The following is a 17,632-nucleotide window of genomic DNA, read 5'->3' on the forward strand; positions in this document are numbered from 1 at the left end:
GCCAATGTCATGATGCAGCATAGGAAAGCAAAAGCCGTTTCTGTCACATTAGGTTCTCTTGTGCAGAGATTTGCAAAGACTGATGATTCAGTCCAAAACACTGACTAATACCATCTGGATAGTTGAGCAATTTTCCTGTGATTTACTCAGTAAAACCTTCTGTTGCCTGTCAAGTCAACCTGACAAAAAAAGTATGATAATATTAAACATTAATTAAATAAACCTTGTATAAAAGTGCATTGTATTGAAAATAATTTGAATGTGAATCAAACTGCATCAGTAAACTGAGAAGTAATATATTTTTCTCTAAATATACAACGTCTGCAATTTTGAATTTCAAGAACTGATAAACCAATGTACAAAACTGATTTTACAAAAGCCAATGAGCTAAAATAAGGCAAAAGCACCATGGCTTAGCTTCTTGAGAATATAGTTTTACAAATTATGACGTTTAATTGTAATTGTAATATGTATGAGAATTGTCTGTCCATCTGATGATTCCTTTGAATTTCTGTCAAATTAGAATGAATTTTCTGTGTTAATGGAGTAACATAGATTAGCCTTAGCCATCTCTGGAACTCAGTGGGGGTTCCACTGGTTCTTCTCTTTTCCCCTTGTATCATGTGACCCCAGCTACTGCCCATCCACACTATAGTCCTCATAACCGCCTCCTCCCTGACCACCCTCCTCCCCCCTACCAGACATTGCCTCGATCTCTACTCACCTGCCTTCCTCCGGCCCCAACCCATATCCTAGCCATGTGTTCACCATCCCTCCTGACCTCCCCCTCTCTGAACGGTCTGTCCTCAACAGAGGCCTCACCTTTGTTCCTATCCAACCCCACCTCAATGAGTTCAGTGCCCGCCATGATGTGGAGCTCTTCTTCCGTCGCCTCCACATCCAACCATTTTTCCATGGGAAGGAGTCCTCACCCCCTAGTGATGCCCGCTTCTCCCGTCTCCAATGGACCCCGTCCTCTTGGACTCCCCTTCACGGCCATCTACCTGTTTTAGACCTTTTCATTATAAACTGCCGGCAAGCCATCAGCTGCCTCAACTTTTCCACTCCCCTTTCTCACTCTAACCTCTCCCCCCCCCCCCCCCCCCCCGAACGTACAGCCCTTCGCTCACTCTGCAACAACCCCGACTGGGTGATCAAATCTGGCGACAAGGGAGGTGCCGTAGTAGTCTGGCGCGCAGTCCTCTACCGCTCTGAGGCCAGGCGCCTCCTCCTACTTATCCATGGACCATGACCCCCCCAGACGAGCACCAGGCCATTATCTCAAGCACCATCACTGGCTTCATCGCTTCCGGCTCCCTGCCCTCCCAAGCCTCCAACCTCATCGTTCCTCAGCCCCACACGACCCGATTTTATCTTCTCCCCAAAATCCACAATTCTGATTGTCCTGACAGACCCATTGTTTCTGCTTGTTCTTGTCCCACCAAAGTTATTTCCACTCACCTCGACTCCATCGTATCCCCCCAGGTCAAATCCCTCCCTATCTTATGTCCAAGACACCTCCCATGCTCTTTGACTCCTTCATGACTTCTGTTTCCCACCCCTCATCTTCACTATGGATGTCCAGTCACTCTCCACATCCATCCCCAACCAGGAGGGTCTTAAATTCTTCCGTTTCTTCCTTGACTGCAGAACCAACCAATCCCCATCTACTAATACTCTCCTCCGCCTAGCGGAGCTGGTCTTTACCCTCAACAACTTTTTCCTTGACTCTTCTCATTTCCTCCAAATCCAAGGCGTAGCAATGGGCACGCACATGGGCCCCAGCTATGCCTGCCTCTTTGTAGTGTACGTCGAACTATCCTATCCCCGAACTCTACCTCCGCTACATTGATGACTGCATTGGTGCTACCTCCTGCACCCATGCAGAACTCACTGACACCAACCATTTCACCACTAACTTCCATCCGGCACTCAAATTCACCTGGACCATTTCTGACATCTCTCTACCGTTTCCAGACCTCACCATCTCCATCGCAGGTAACAGACTACTGACCAACATCTACTACAAACCCACAGATTCCCATGGCTATCTGGACTACACTTCTTCCCACCCTGCCTCCTGTAAGAACTCTATCCCCTACTCCCAATTCCTCCATCTACGCTGCATTTGCACCCAGGATGAGGCTTTCCAAACCAGGGCATCGAAGATGTCCTCATTCTTTAGGGAACGGTGCTCCCCTCTTCTATAGATGAGGCTCTTACCAGGGTCTCCTCTATATCCCGCAGCTCTGTTCTCACTCCCCATCCCTCCCATTCGTAACAAGGACAGAGTCCTCCTTGTCCTCACCTTCCTCCCTACCAGTCGTCACATATAGCATATAATCCTCCGACATTTTCGCCACCTCCAACGGGATCCCACCACGGATGGATTTCCAGTTTCCTGACAAAACATCTTCAGCGAGTGTGTGTGTGAACGGAAAGAGCTCCAATTGGCATCCAGTGTTGAGTTGTACACCTCAGGGCACACACAGTACTTGGCCCACATCTGTTTTTCCTTTACATAAATGACATCCATGAAAAAGTCACAAGTACGTCCAGACTATTTGCTGATGATTGTTTGCTGTACCGTCCAATTAAGTCAGCTGATGATGAAGATGCTCTCCAAAAAGATCTCGATACTATAGTTGAGTGGTCACAACAATGGGCCATGCAGTTCAACCGTTCCAAATGTGAAACCATGCGTGTCACCAGAACGAGGAATCCAGGCGAAACATCCTACAACATACTTGGTGCCACCCTTGAAGAATCCAAACAAACCAAGTATCTTGGCATCAAATTGCAGAATGAGCTGCGTTAGAATGGTCCGACTCATTATGCAACGGTGAAAGCAACAGGTGTCCTAAATTTTCTGAGGCACAACTTTCATCATTGTTCAACTTCTGTCAAGGAGAAGCTATACTTCACCCTCGTTAGACCTCATTTGGACTACGCAGTTGCAGCATGGGACCCATACACAAATAAAAACATTGCTTCCATTGAACGTGTCCAAAGACAGGCAGCTCGATTTGTTACAAACACCTATGAGAGAGAGGCGAGTGTCACCAAACTTCTGAATTCACTGGGGTGGAACCCTCTCCAAGACGGAGGTGAAGCTCACCGTTTGACCTGTTTTTACAAAATATTAAATGGTCAGCTCGACATAGACTACAAGACCTACACCAAACCCAAACCAGTTAGGAGCAGACAAGGGCATTCGATCCAATTTGTGATTCCAGCTACCAAGACAGATGTGTACAGCAATTTGTTCTTCCCTTGCACAATTAAAGCATGGAATAATCTCCATCCTACCATAGTTACCCAACCAGATGCAACTAAATTTAAGGTAGCTCTTTCTTCCCAAAATCCCTTCCTGGGTTAAGTCCTCCCTCCACCACCTCCAGTTTAAATTCCATTTGGAATATTTTGGAGGACCAAGAAACCAAGAACTCCCTGGTCAATTTGTACCTTCCCACCCAAACCCGGTACTTTCCCTTGCAACCTCAGGAAATGCTACACTTGTCGCTTTACCTCCCCCCTCGACTCCATCCAATGACCCAAGCAGTCTTTCCAGGTGAGGCAGAGGTTCACCTGCACCTCCTCCAACATCATCTATTGCATCCGCTGTTCCAAGTGTCAACTGCTCTACATCGGTGAGACTAAGCGCAGGCTTGGCGATCACTTCGCCCAATACCTCCATTCAGTTTGCAATAACCAACCTGATCTCCCGGTGGCTCAGCACTTCAACTCCCCCTCCCATTCCGAATCCGACCTTTCTGTCCTGGGCCTCCTCCATGGCTAGAGTGAGTCCCACCATAAATTGTAGGACCAGCACCTCATATTTCGCTTGGGTAGTTTACACCCCAGTGGTATGACCATTGACTTCTCCAATTTCAGGTAGTCCTAGCTTTCTCCTTCCTTTCCCGCCCCTTACCAGCTCTCCCACAGCAGCCCCCCCCCCGCTTACTGCCTCCCCCTCCCCCCCCCCCCCCGACATCAGTCTGAAGAAGGGTCTCGACCCAAAAAGTTGCCTATTCCTTCGCTCCATGGATGCTGCCTCACCCGGTGAGTTTCTCCAGCTTTTTTGTCTACCATAGATTAAAGAGCTATCATTTCAAATCTGTTCCAAAATGTCTGTGGCAGATTAATACTCTGATAAAGAACCAGTTCGCTTTTAGATCTGGAGAAAACTTGGTGCATCGTATGTAAATAGAGAGTGCATCAGAGAGAACATGATGCTCCCCTTTCAACCTGCATCCTCCAACTTACACGTCAAAAGCAACCTAAACAAATATTGTCAGTAATAAACAGGAATTTGGATTGAGGGAGGTTATCTTTGAGGTGGAAACCATTTTGTAAATGTCATTTTTTTTGCTGTTAATTATATTTTGTTGTTGTACCTTGTTGCTAGGAGGATTCCTCCAGCTCAGCGCAAGGCATTAATTAGTGGAGGATTTCCAAATTTAAATATTTATTTTTTTAGAAATGAAGCAGAAAAGATTAGGACACAAACTAACTTGCATTTATTTAATTCCTCTAATATAAGATTAACAGGTGTTCACAAACACAATTTTACACTGTTAAAAAGAGATGTACAATTGCCGATGACTAAAGATTTGGCTAATGATAAGGGTTATATTAATAAATTTAAAGGATGAGAGAGAGGTAGATTTTAAGGAGAAACTGCGTGATGTTAACATCAAGGCAGCTAGAAACATAGCAACCATGATGGTGCAATTAATATCTGAACCCAGCAAGAATCCAGATTTGGAGGAGTGAGGAAATCCATAATTTCTAAAGCTGATAGAGAAGTGGGTTCATTCGCTCGTGTGTCAGAAGACACATAGCTCGCTGTGGGCCTCCGTCGTTGTCCAACATGTTGACAGAATTGGTCGCCCGACGCGTCACTGAGTGCATCGTGTTTTTGTTTCCAGGGATCGCCATGAGGAGGCTTCTGCCATGATCCCCAGAGAAGTGGGTGATGTGGAAGAATGTGAAGAGCATTTTTTAGACCTTTCTTTCAACTTAGCTCAAGCCCAAAAAATATTTTTTTATCGATTTATTAAACTATGGTTAGTTATACAAAGATAACATTAATAGCAAGAAAATTAAGTTACTGGCATTGCTAATATTTTGTGAAAAATGACAATGGTAATGCCAGTGATTTCAACATGGATGATGATAAATATGCCAATGCATGGCATTCACAATCCCCAGCATTGAAATAAATATGTCCACTACATTGCAATAACTAGGCTCATATGGCAAGAGATATTCAAACAGTGATAGTCACTTTAACTGATTATACATACAATGTCTCTTGTCTGGTCAGTCTGGATTGACTGCAGATCCATTGGATTCAATTAATCTTTCTTGGACTCCATCACCAATGACAATTGGTCAGTTCACTTTCAATTAATTTCATTATTTTATGTGTCATACCTTTCAAACTGGCTGCAATTACATCTGCACTCCAGTTGATATCACTTAATTTCTCGTTATCATTACAGTATCAGATATTGTTACAATATTGGATATCACTTCAGTTCTGGACATAATTACAGTATCTTCTCTCTCTGTATGTTTATATCTTTATGTTAGTGTTCCTATGAGCAGATCTTTCTGGACCAATTGCAGGCTTACATAATTTATATTCCAATTTCATTGGGAAGGCTGTTTATCTGTCACAGGGACATCAAAGGCGAGTGTATGGTGGTGGGGGGAAGTGTGTCATCCTTCTTGATCATGTTAAGTTGCATCCCCACAAGTCATTGATATCTCAAGGACACATACATGATTTGATGTTGTTGATCATTCTGAACTCTTGTCACATAAAAGATGGGTTGATGAGGCTATCGTTTCCGGATTATTGACTTTCCATGTATTTGATAAATCAGTACTTGTTCAACCAGAGCTCTCAGAATTATCTGTTTGAGACTAACTGTAGATTTTAAAAAAATTATGATGAAGATCCCCATCAATAACTTGGTCTGCAGTAACCTTACTGCTCAGAAATTTGGTTTAAGTGAAATTACATATGATTGCTTTCTTTTGGTGAGACCAGACTTTCAAGTTCACAATCTGAGAAGTGTCTATCCAAGGCCAATGTCATATTGATGTGGAAAAAGCAAATCATCTCTGCAGAAGGTTACAGAAAATGCTGCTTCAAAATTTATAGTGTATTTGAATTGCACATACAGGTTCAGTTATTGGAAAATCCAGGAAGATGCAATTTAATATTCCATCAGAACATGAATTCTGGTGTGCTTCTTAATTGTATCCATCCGATGGATAATTATCACTCTATTCTCAATTGCAAGACTAAACTCAATTTTTTTCAATGTTTTCAAATCCCTCTATCTTATTAACCAAAACAATCAAATTGCAGTGCTTATTTAAAATATTACCTAATGTTAATCATTTCTTATTGTGTTATTTGCAAGTAGGTGTGCCATATCCAAGATTCATTCTTTTGTCCATTTCCCAATGCACTATGATGTGCTTATTATCTAACACATAACCACTGGTTTGCTAACACATTGGTAACTCACTATCAACAAGCCATTTTTTAACCAGTATTAGAACTTTACTGAAAGATCAAGTGAGTGTGTGGCGACCTTGGTCTATCCTGTCCCTTTGGTCTTGATGTGTCACGAATGGGGAGATTATCAAATGAAGTTCAAAAATAAAAATGTTCAGTAGTTTTGCACAGACACAGCATTTCCTTGAGAAAGTTGCCATATTCATATTCTTAATCATTACTGATGTATTTCAGAATTTAAATGTCCTTGCATCTATAAATCTTCCGAACCGCCCGATCAACTCTCAGAATCCATTTGGTGGTATGATTTTCAAAACTTTAAAAAGATCTGCCATTGTACTGTAAATAATTCTTTTCAGGATCTCTGGGAGAATCTTACTATCCACGATAGTATTTTAATAGCTCAAATACTCTTCTCAGGCACTCCTTCAGAATTGGCAATGACTTGTTTCTCCACTTATTTTGTGGTTCTCGGGTAGCTATTGCGGGGGTTAATGTGGGAATTAGACTCTTGATGCTTGAGTAGGGCATGATGACTTTAAAAGAGCGAAAGGGTAAGTAGTTTTTGAGGCACTGTGCTCCTTTTGCTGCTTATGAGGGGCTTCTCTACATCAGTATCTCATTTTTAAACTGGCTTGTGGATGTGAAGTTCATAACACCGGCCTGAATGCTCCTCCATTTTGAGCCTTAGTTGCCAGAAAGTTCCAGGAGCAGGTGGGGGATGTCTCCGTTTTTCTTGGAGGCATTGAGCACCTTGTGATTCTGATTCCCCTCATTTTTTTTAAAATATGATGGTGGACTGGCAATGGCTAGTATTTGGGGATATAATGTATAATTTACAGAAAATATATTTCTTTAAGGCGCAAAAGTTTACCAGGAAATGTGGTTCACCCCCTGCTGACAGTAGAAATTGATAAATCAAAGAAGAGGTGTATAATAGGAGGTTTTCAATTAGCACCAATTTGTACATCTTCTATCCTTGTCTTACACTTCTTGCCTTTTCATCTCTGGCCCTCATTCAACCATTTGCCTATCAAAACCCCCTCTCACCCACATATACCTATCACTTGCCAGGCTTTGTCCTGCCCCTCTTCTTTACCAGCTTTCTCCCCACCCCACCTTCTCCACCACAATCAGCCTGAATAAGTGTCCCAATCCAACATATCACCTATGTTCTGCAGAGATGCCATCTTATTGTCTGAGTTACTCCAGCACTCTGTGTGTCCTTTATGGTGTGAATGGATGAGTGATGGTCAACCTGGACCTGGAAGACCAAATTGCCTGTTTCCATGCTGCATCTCGCAATCAACCAATAGATCATACCCACTTACATCCATTTGTGCCATTAATTGATCTATCCTGTTGTGAATGTGAAGAGCTTTTCGATCTTGTACCGTTACAATACAATACAATACGGTTTTATTCATCACATTGCACATAAAGTGCAAGTGAAATGAATTTGTCAGCAGCGGTACAGTTCAGATAAGTCCTGAATCGGTGCCTCCCCACCGGAGACTGCGGCTTCAAGATGGTGTAGGCCGCAGGCCGGCGGTTGAAGATTTAAAGTCCCCGCCGCGCCGCAGCCAGAAGCACCGCAGACTGCAGGGCCGGCGGTCGAAGCTCCCCTCCAGGGGTGACGGTAAGTCCACGCCGGGCCCACGGTAGAAGTTGGCTGCTGGGCCGGCAGTGGTGGCTTCTTCTTCCGGGTTCCCCACGAGGGATCCCAGGCTGCAGACACCGTGCCAGCTGGAGCTCTGCAGACTGCGGCTTCAGGCTGCTGGCTGCCGCGGGCCAGCGAAACGGAGCGCTCCCCTCTGGCGAACCCCAGCGAGGGTGCGCTCAGCGCCGATAGTCCACACTGCGCCTGCCACTGAAGCCCCGGGCGCGTCTCCGGGAAAGGCCGCCCGATCCTCGCTGTTAGGCCACGGGGGAGGCGGCCTGGAAAAAGTTGCCTCTCCGTGGAGGAGGCGACCAAAACGGTTTCCCCCTTACCCACCCACACCACCCCCACACAAGACACACAGACAACCATTAAAAACATACTTTAAAACATACTAATAAAATAAAAAAAGTTGAAAAGAGAACACGCTGCTGGCAAGGCGCCAGCTTGCAGCGCCCCCACCGACCTCACCGCCCACTTTAATTTGCCAATTTACATTTTACAATATGTTGATCCATTTTACTGCTTGTCTTTGTTTTTTTCTGACTATCTCTCATTTACAACTTTTGAAACATATGCTGTATACTTTACGTCTCTCTTTTTAAAATTTCCTTTGAGATTCCCATCCTACTGACAAACTAGTTTAATTTGAGAATGCTCGGCTACCTCTTGCCATATTTTTGAACGCACTGCATTGAAAAGGATAGATTTTCTCTGCATTTTCTATTTGACTTGAAAATCATTGTGCGTTTACACAAATTGTGAGCTAGGATTTGATATCTGAAACCCACTTCACCCGATTGATATATGAAGACAGAGGACCAGCAGAAGCTGTGAAGGAAACCAGAAGAGGAGAGTCATACCAATTCATTGATATTTTTTCAGATCTTTAGATATATCTGGAATGCTCTCTAGTTATTTCTGGAAAATTCTCAAAAAGTTGTAGTCAATTCAACAATCGTGGTTCAAATCGTAGACACCAATAAATGGGACACAGAAAATGAACACAGGTCTTTACTGTGCCACACTGAAGAGAACTCAAGCACTCTTTTGAAAATTCAATCCAGGAATTTTGCAAATGAATAGTTTCTGATTCACTTGCCTTCACTCATCAGCCCCGATGATCTAAATAAATTTCTTGTTCCTTTAAACTGACCATCCCATTCTCAGTCTGAACTTTGACAACAGCACAGCCGTCCAATTCTGCATTAAAATATGCTAGGGATTTAACACAATTATTGCATTACTTGGTTCTGCCATCATGTATAGTGCATGTGGTCGTAGCATTCTTTTGCCATATTTTGACACAAAACTTGTCAGTATTATGAACTGCGAAGAGCCTAATGATGGATTGCAACAGGATATAAAAAGGCTGGTAGAATGGGCGGTGGAATGGGCGGTAGAATGGGCGGTGAACTCAGTGGTGGAGGGAGGTTTCATTGTGTTTTTCAAGAGGGATCTGGGTAAATAAATGAAGAAAATATGGTACGGCTGTAGAAAGGGCCGAGGAAGAGAAGTAGTGAGTTGTTCTCGTAGGGAAGATAGACACAAAAAACTGGAGTAACTCAGCGGGACAGGCAGCATCTCTGGAGAGAAGGAGTGGGCGACGTTTCGGGCCGAGACCCTTCTTCAGTTAGTGGAATATAAAGAGCCAAATGGTCTCCTGCACTGCAATGATTCAATAGTTGTGTGACATTGGAAGATTTTTTGCAGGTTTACTGAGCTGCAGAGCCTGCGAGGTTGACAGCTGCTAGGAAATATTGATACTTTTGTGATGGCAATGGCTTTTCTCAACATCCTCAAGTCCGGATGGAAATCATTTTCCTGCTGACAAATGTTTCTCACGAGTATTGCCATCATTGAACTCAGCCAGCAATGAGACCCTGGCGAATTTCAGCAAGGACAAGTCTTCCTGTATTGTACGTTCCAACTGATTAGGAAGCACAAATTTTCACTTCGAGGAAATAAATAGCTAAATTGATAAAAAATAAAAATAGCTGTACTTAACCTGAGCATGGCAAAAATAGGGAAAAAAAGACAAATTGAAAATGTGTGGTCACGATCCCATAACAATTATCATTTAGTCTTCACTGCAAGGACAGCCAAAGTGACTGGAAGTCACAGACTCCCCCATAAAATCCCATGATTGACAATTAATTGTGTTGTTTAGTCACTGGCTGATTGTCCTCTTGAGTTCAGAGGAATTACTTTTATCTTGCAGACCCACGTCAGGAAATGTGTGCATACTTATTTATCTATTACGCCCGACTAAAGTTGGCTAGCCAGGAAAGTCATGGCTGCCTACCTTAGGTTTAGGTTATGTTCAGATTTATTATTTTCACATGTACGTTGAAAATGTTATTTTTTGCATGCCTACCGATCAGATTTATGGAACAAAAATACAATCAATTCAAACTCGAGTACAATAGTTCGAACAAAGGGGAGGGTACAGAATGCAGAATATAGTTCACAACATTTTAACACACCGGCAGTTCCATTAACAAAGTCCAAAGTCCAAAGGGGTAGAGGTGAATCAGACAGTACCATTGCATATGGAAGGACCATTCAGAAGCCTGATAACAGAAGGGAAGAAACTGTTCCTTAGTCTGGTGGTGCACATTCTCAAGGTTCTGTCGCTTCTGCCCAATGGGACTAATGAGAAGGAACGACCGGGATGGTACAGGTTTTTGATTATGGTGGCTGCTTTTCCAAGGCAATGTGAAGTGTAAACGGGGTCAGTGGTGTAGAGCCTGTTCTGTGTGATGGATTGGGCTACACCCACAACTCACTGCAATTTCTTGTGGTCTTGGACAGAGCTGTTCCAAACCAAGCTGTGATGTAAGCTGGTGTATAATCTATGGTGCATCTGAAGAAGTTTGTAAGAATCAGTGGAGATATGCTGAATTTCCTCAGTCTGCCAATGAAGCAGAGGCATTGATTTGTAATCTTGGCTGTTGCTTCAAAATGGTTGGTCCATGACAGATTGTTGAGAATATTAATGCTAAAGAACTGAAAGCTCTCAACCATTTCCACTTCGGCACCACTCATGGTGATTGGGGCATGTATTCAGACAAGTGTCCTGAAGTCGGTAATTAGCTCCTTCGACTTGCAGACATTGAGGGGGAGGTTGTTGTCCTGACACCATGTTACTAAGTTCATTGTTTGTGATTCGGCCCACCACAGCGGTATCATCTGCAAATTTGCAAAAGGAGCCGAATTTGGCCATACAGTCATCAGTGTATAGAAAGTATAGTAGGGGACTTCAATGGTCAATAGTCAGTCTATTTAATTGTCATTTGGACCCCTGGAGGAAATGAAATGCCGTTTCTGCACCATACATTACACTAGACCCCAGACACAACATAATTACATTTTACATAAACATCCATCACATAGCTGTGATGGAAGGCCAAAAAAACTTATCTCTCCACTGTTGATGAGAGTCATTTCAAAGTAGGCGATGGCGATTGTCCCGGACTCCAAGGGGTTGCAGGTCGCAACCGGGTTTGGAGATGAGCCCCTGGTGTGGATGGAGTCCCGCGGCCATTCCAAGCCGCGTGGGGGTGGTGTTAGGCCCCGCTCCAGGAGCTCTTTAACCCCGCAACTCGGGCGGGAGAAGTCTTGCAGGAGCCCCGAAAAGCGGTCTCCCTCCAGGGATCCGCGGGCTCCCGGTGCCGCCGTCCGCAGACCCCGCAGTACTTTCGCCTCAGCAGCAGCAGCGGCATCGGCAGCACAGCAGCAAAATCCGGCAACGGCAGCTCCTCCACATTTCTTCTCCGGTCTCGGCCATATTGTTGATCGTAGCACCATAACCCTTCATAAATTGGAGGCCGATTCGTTGCGGCCCCAACGACAACGGAAACCCGACGAGAAAAGGTCGGGTCTCCAGTGCAGGGAGAGATTCAAAAGTCCCCCCCCCCTCCCACCCCGACCCCCCCCACACACACACACCCCAACATAAAATAACGAAAACACATGACAAAAAATAATAGCTTTGAGAGTTATTGTGGAGGAATTGTTGTCACCTAAACTCATTGATTGTGATTTGTGGGTCAGAAAGTTGAGAATTCATTTGTAGATTGCTGACTCCAAGGTTCAGGAATTTAGAGATGAGTTTGGATGGGTAATGGTGTTGAGGGTGGAGCTACAGTCGATAAAGAGGAGTCTAACATAAGAGTCTTTGTTGTCTAGGTGATTCTTCAGTAAGTGTCTACTTTGGTGTCCAGCTACTTTGATGCTGTACATAAGGAAAATCCGTAATACTATCCCATTTCTTCTTTTTCTATATTGTTAATAAACATAATCCTCATAAATAAAGATTAAACCCTAAATGAATAAAGTGTTATTCACCCCCCTCCCCCCGACCTTTAATCAGCGCCAACTTCGAACGGTGCTGATCTCTTAGAATTGTTTTTTTTAATCATTCTTTTTGAATTTGTTCTGGAGAACAAATCGTGCCACGTGCCATTCAGGAAACGATATGGCCAGGCATGACCTTCCGACGAGGCCATCCTGGGCTAAAGGCTTGGGCCACTAGGGCCGTCACGGCCACATCCGCAACTTAACCCCCGATCTCCATCCAGCTCCAGCTTCAGCCGGACACAAAGGCCCGTTGTAGCCGTCACCTCTCCCCGTGACCCGATGCCCCTCTCCACGCCCGGCCCTCTTCAGCCCTTTGTGCCCGGCTGGAGCTGGAGATGGAGGTGGAGCTGCTGGAGATGGAGCTGGAGATGGAGGTGGAGCTGGAGACCGGGAGATCAGGGGTAAGCCCCAGCCCCAGTCCTAGCCCCAGTCCTAGCCCCAACCCTAGCCCCAACCCCAGCTCCAACTCCAGCCCCAGACCGAACCCTAGCCCTAAAGATAGTTATAGTCATCTCCATCACGTGACGCTCCCAAACTTGATCATCTCCACTATGCTGAGTCATATCCATCACATGAGTATTTTATGCTCATAATGTGTAAAATAATATAACAATGACCATAATTATCAATTGTAATTGATAAATGAACCGTATTCTTCTGTCTATTCATCTGAAGTTAATATTGTTTTAGAGGAAGTTGGTGAAAGGTTATGTGAAGGTTACCATTCTTGCTGAAACTCACCACTTTTTTCGGCAGTAAATTGTTACGAAGATTTAAAATCAATGCAGACTGAAAAAGTTTTTTTTTGGTGGTTTATTTGAGGAAGATACTATAATTTGATAGACTGTGACAAAAATGTGATTTTATATTCTTAAATCAGTTATATTTTGCAGTTCATCATAAAAAATATGACGGATATGACCGAATGCAATGGGTAACCTGGAAAAAGAAGAGGAAAAAATAAATTATATTCTCTAAAAGATTGCACCAAACATATTTTTCCCATAGTAGAGATGTTCATCTATGTGAAACAACATTCAAAGTTGCAAAAATTTCAGGTTTCCAGAAACTTAAAAGTAGACACTTACTGAAGAATCGCTCCTAGGTATTCCTGAAATTAGTGTAGGGCCAGGGACATGCATCTGCTGTGGGCCTGTTGCGATGGGAAACAAACAGCCATGGATCAAGGGTTTTTTTTTAATTTATCAAAAAATGTATTCAATTACTAAAAAATATTATTTACACTACAATAAAACAAACCATAACCCACCACCATAATACAATACAAACAAATATCCTAAATAGACTACTATACAACTATGTTACAATCCTTATTGAGAATGCATTCAACCCCCTGTGGTGCGCAGCTGTCCCGGAAATCCCCCAGGGTGCCCGTGGACAGGGCATAGTCCCTTTCTAACCCCACCCGGGCGTGATGGATCAAGGTTGGCTGGGAGACTGGAGTTAATGAGTTGTGGATGTAGCACAGTTCTCTCGAAGTACTTGATGATGGTGGATGTCCGAGCCATTGGATAGTAGTCATTAAGGCATGATACTGTACTTTTCTTTGGCACTGTGATAGTGGTCTTCTTGCAGTGGGTGGGGCTTCAGAATGGAGTCGATAGAGTTTAAAGGTGTCTGTGAATACCCCTGCCAGCTGATCTGCACAGGTCCTGAGGACGCAGCCAGGGACTGCATCTGAGCTAGTTGCTTTCCACGGGTTCACTCTCAGGATGTTATTTATACCCACCTTAGTAATGTTGGCACAGATGTACCAGAGAGCAGTGGGGCAGGTGAAGTTGCTCCACTGACCTTCTGTTCAAAACGGTCATAGACTGCAGTGAGCTCATCGGAGGGAGACCCATTGTTGCCATTGATACTGTCTTCCTGCACTTTGTAGCCCGTTACAGCGTGCAAGCCCTGCCGTAATCTATGGATATCCGTGCCGTTGCCTCAGGAATCTAGCTTGGTCCGGAATTCTCTTTTGGCATCATTAATAGCTCTGCGAGGGTGCAGGATAGATTACTTGTACCGATCAAAGGCTGCAGACTTGGACTTCACCTCGGAACAGACCTCCATGTTTTTTGGTTGGGGAACACACATATCGTTACACAGTCTACACACTTGCTGATGAAGTCTGGCATTTTTATCTAGGTCAGCTGCAGAGTCCTTGAATATGGACCAACATTGGAATTCTACAGAATTCTGAAGACCACATATAACTTCAAGAATATTTATGGGACGTCAATTTGAAAATCTGTAGGAGGAATTTTAATCCTACCCAATCAGCCAAAATTGAGGCACATGCCAGCCTGCAATATCTCAAACCCATTCAGTTTGGACCTAATCTTAACTTTATCAGGCATCTGATTGAATTAATAACTTCACTAGTAAGTAATTGGAGCTGGATCTAAATATTCAAAGAGGAACTCGGGGGCATTCTGACAGATGGTCTCTTCTATGTGTTGTGAAGTGCAAGTTAAGGTAACATCCAAAATGAATGGGTTTGAGATATTGCAGGCTGACATGTGTCTCAATTTTGGTTGATTGGCTGGGATTCCCTGTGTGAATTCTTCAGAAATCTGTTCAAATGTGTCAGGCGGATCGTATGCTGCAAGTACTGTCCTTGATAATCCTATATTCTGTAATGTTATCTGGTAGCTCATTATAAATAGTCAAAACAAAAGGAAATTAAGAGTTAAGGGTCTGTCCCACTTACGCGATTTTTTTAGCGACTGCCAGCACCCGTTATTAATCGCAGCAGGTGGCCGAGAATTTTCAACATGTTAAAATCATCCAGTGGCGACCAGAAAAAGGTACGACTCTTTGGGTTACTACTCACGACCATGCACCACTCTTTGGGCCAATACTCACGGCATGTCGCAGGTGATGCCTGTATGGTCGTGAGTAGTGGCCCAAAGAGTCGTACCTTTTTCTGGTTGCCACTGGATTTTCAACATGTTGAAAATTTTCGGCAACCTGCTGCGACTATGATGGGTGCCGGCAAGTCACCGAAAAAAAAAACACACACACACACGCACACGCACACACACACACACACACACACACACACACACACACACACACACACACACACACACACATCCATCCAAGGTCAGAGATTTATAAGCATACTAGACCAAGTGGGACCCGTTGGATCCCTGTCACACGGGAGGCCTGGTCCCCCAATGCAATCCGTTCCTCAATGCAATATTCCACCACTCACCCATAGCCCTCACGGGAGGCCTGGTCCCCCAACGCAACCCGTTACCAACGCAATATTCCACCACTCACCCATAGCCAACAACTGCGCAGGGGCTGCTCATTTTGCCTTATGCACCCTCCCTCATTTTTAAACTTTAAAAAAAATGCAATTGCACTTGCTAGTTAGCAGAACTCAGTGTAGTGTGATTTAAAAATAAAAACATTTGCACTTGCTAGGGCTAGCAGGACTCAGTGTACTTGGATACCAACAATGTTGCGAGCAGGGCTACAATCCCATTGTGACATCACAGCTGTAAGCACAGGGAATTAGCAGGTTTTTTTTCCACGTTTCTTCAGATATTTGAAAATTTTGATTAATAACAAGAAATAAAGCATGAATTTTTCAGATAAGGTGATTTTTAACTACACGGGAAAAAACTCTACAGGAATATGTAAAAATGTTACCATTAAGGGCCTGTCCCACTTGGCCATCATTTGCGCCTCACGCAAGTGGTACGCGGAAATTTTGTAATTCACAAAATCCTGTGACGCCGTACGCGACCGCGCGTCACTGCCTATGTTATCATACGCACATAATGCGCACCATACGCGCATCATGTGCTTGTCATGATGCGCTTGTCGTGCGTTGTGACGCGTAAATTATGTTGCGTAAATTACGTGCAAATGACGGCCGTGGGATAGGCCCTTTAAAGTGTTGTTTTTTTGTGAGCAATATGATTATATACACACACACACACACACACACACGCATGCAACTTTAATTAGCCAAGGTAACTTTAATTAGGCAAGGCAACTTTAATTAGGCAACACATCTTTGGCATATCCAAACCAAAGGCAACACAGCTTTGGCATATCCAAACCAAAGGCAACACAGCTTTAGCATTTCCAAACCAAAGGCAACACAACTTTAGCATTTCCAAACCAAAGGCAACACAGCTTTAGCATTTCCAAACCAAAGGCAACACAGCTTTAGCATTTCCAAACTCTATTTTCAAACCACATTAAGGGCACTGACAGGTCAGTAAAACCACTCACAGTTTAGTAGACATGTGTTCAGTGTTATTCACAGTTCAGACTGAGAGACGTGACCCTCTCGCTCCCCCATCTTGCAGAGACTGACTGAGGCACGCAACACTTCCGGGTTTTATAGCCCCTCTGGAAGGGGCGTGGCCTTCAGGAGAGAGAATCTCAACATTTTTTAAACACTAATAACTCTTTTATTTTTCATCAATGGGAAAAATCCTCTTGTCCTGCGCAGGCGAGCGGGACTCTGAGTAAGATGGCCGAAAATCACAGCCGTAAGTGGTAGCGTTTTTTCTAAAATCAATATGCAGAACAACAGGAAGTGGTCAAGATCAGACTTTTAGTAATATAAATAAGATGGGAAACTCTTGAAATGAGATTATATGAAGAGAGAACTCTTATGTTCCTGACATTTTATAGCCCATACATAATTTTACCGTGGCTTTTGTTTGTCCCTAATCAGAGACCAAAGATTTAATTGTAATGGAAATGTCTAACAGTGGTGGTTTTGAGATGAAGTTTTGTCTTCCTGACCAGATATTTAGATGAAGTCAGGAGGAGAGATCATTGATGCCCACATGCATGAAATAAACAAATTTAATATGTTGGCAAAGTAAAAAACTAAGAAGGCAGATGGACTGTTAATAATTGCTTGTTAACAATGGAGTGCAAGACAAGAGTCCTGTTGGAACTTCACATGGTTTCTGTAAAACTATATCCAGATTATTTTGTGCAGTTTTATTAATATTTTGAAATGGTTATCCCTGCTTTTGAGGCCATATGGTGAAGCTTTCAGGAGGTGTGCCTGCAATGATGAAAGAATG

General features: G+C 43.7%; 1 protein-coding gene across 1 annotated transcript in view; it reads left to right on the forward strand.

Moving 5' to 3' along the window:
• Nucleotides 1-17,632, forward strand: part of ppfia2 (PTPRF interacting protein alpha 2) — a 281,508-nt gene that overhangs the window by 96,746 nt on the left and 167,130 nt on the right.

The sequence above is a fragment of the Leucoraja erinacea genome, chromosome 19 (assembly GCF_028641065.1).
Source record: "Leucoraja erinacea ecotype New England chromosome 19, Leri_hhj_1, whole genome shotgun sequence".
Lineage (NCBI taxonomy): Eukaryota > Metazoa > Chordata > Chondrichthyes > Rajiformes > Rajidae > Leucoraja > Leucoraja erinaceus.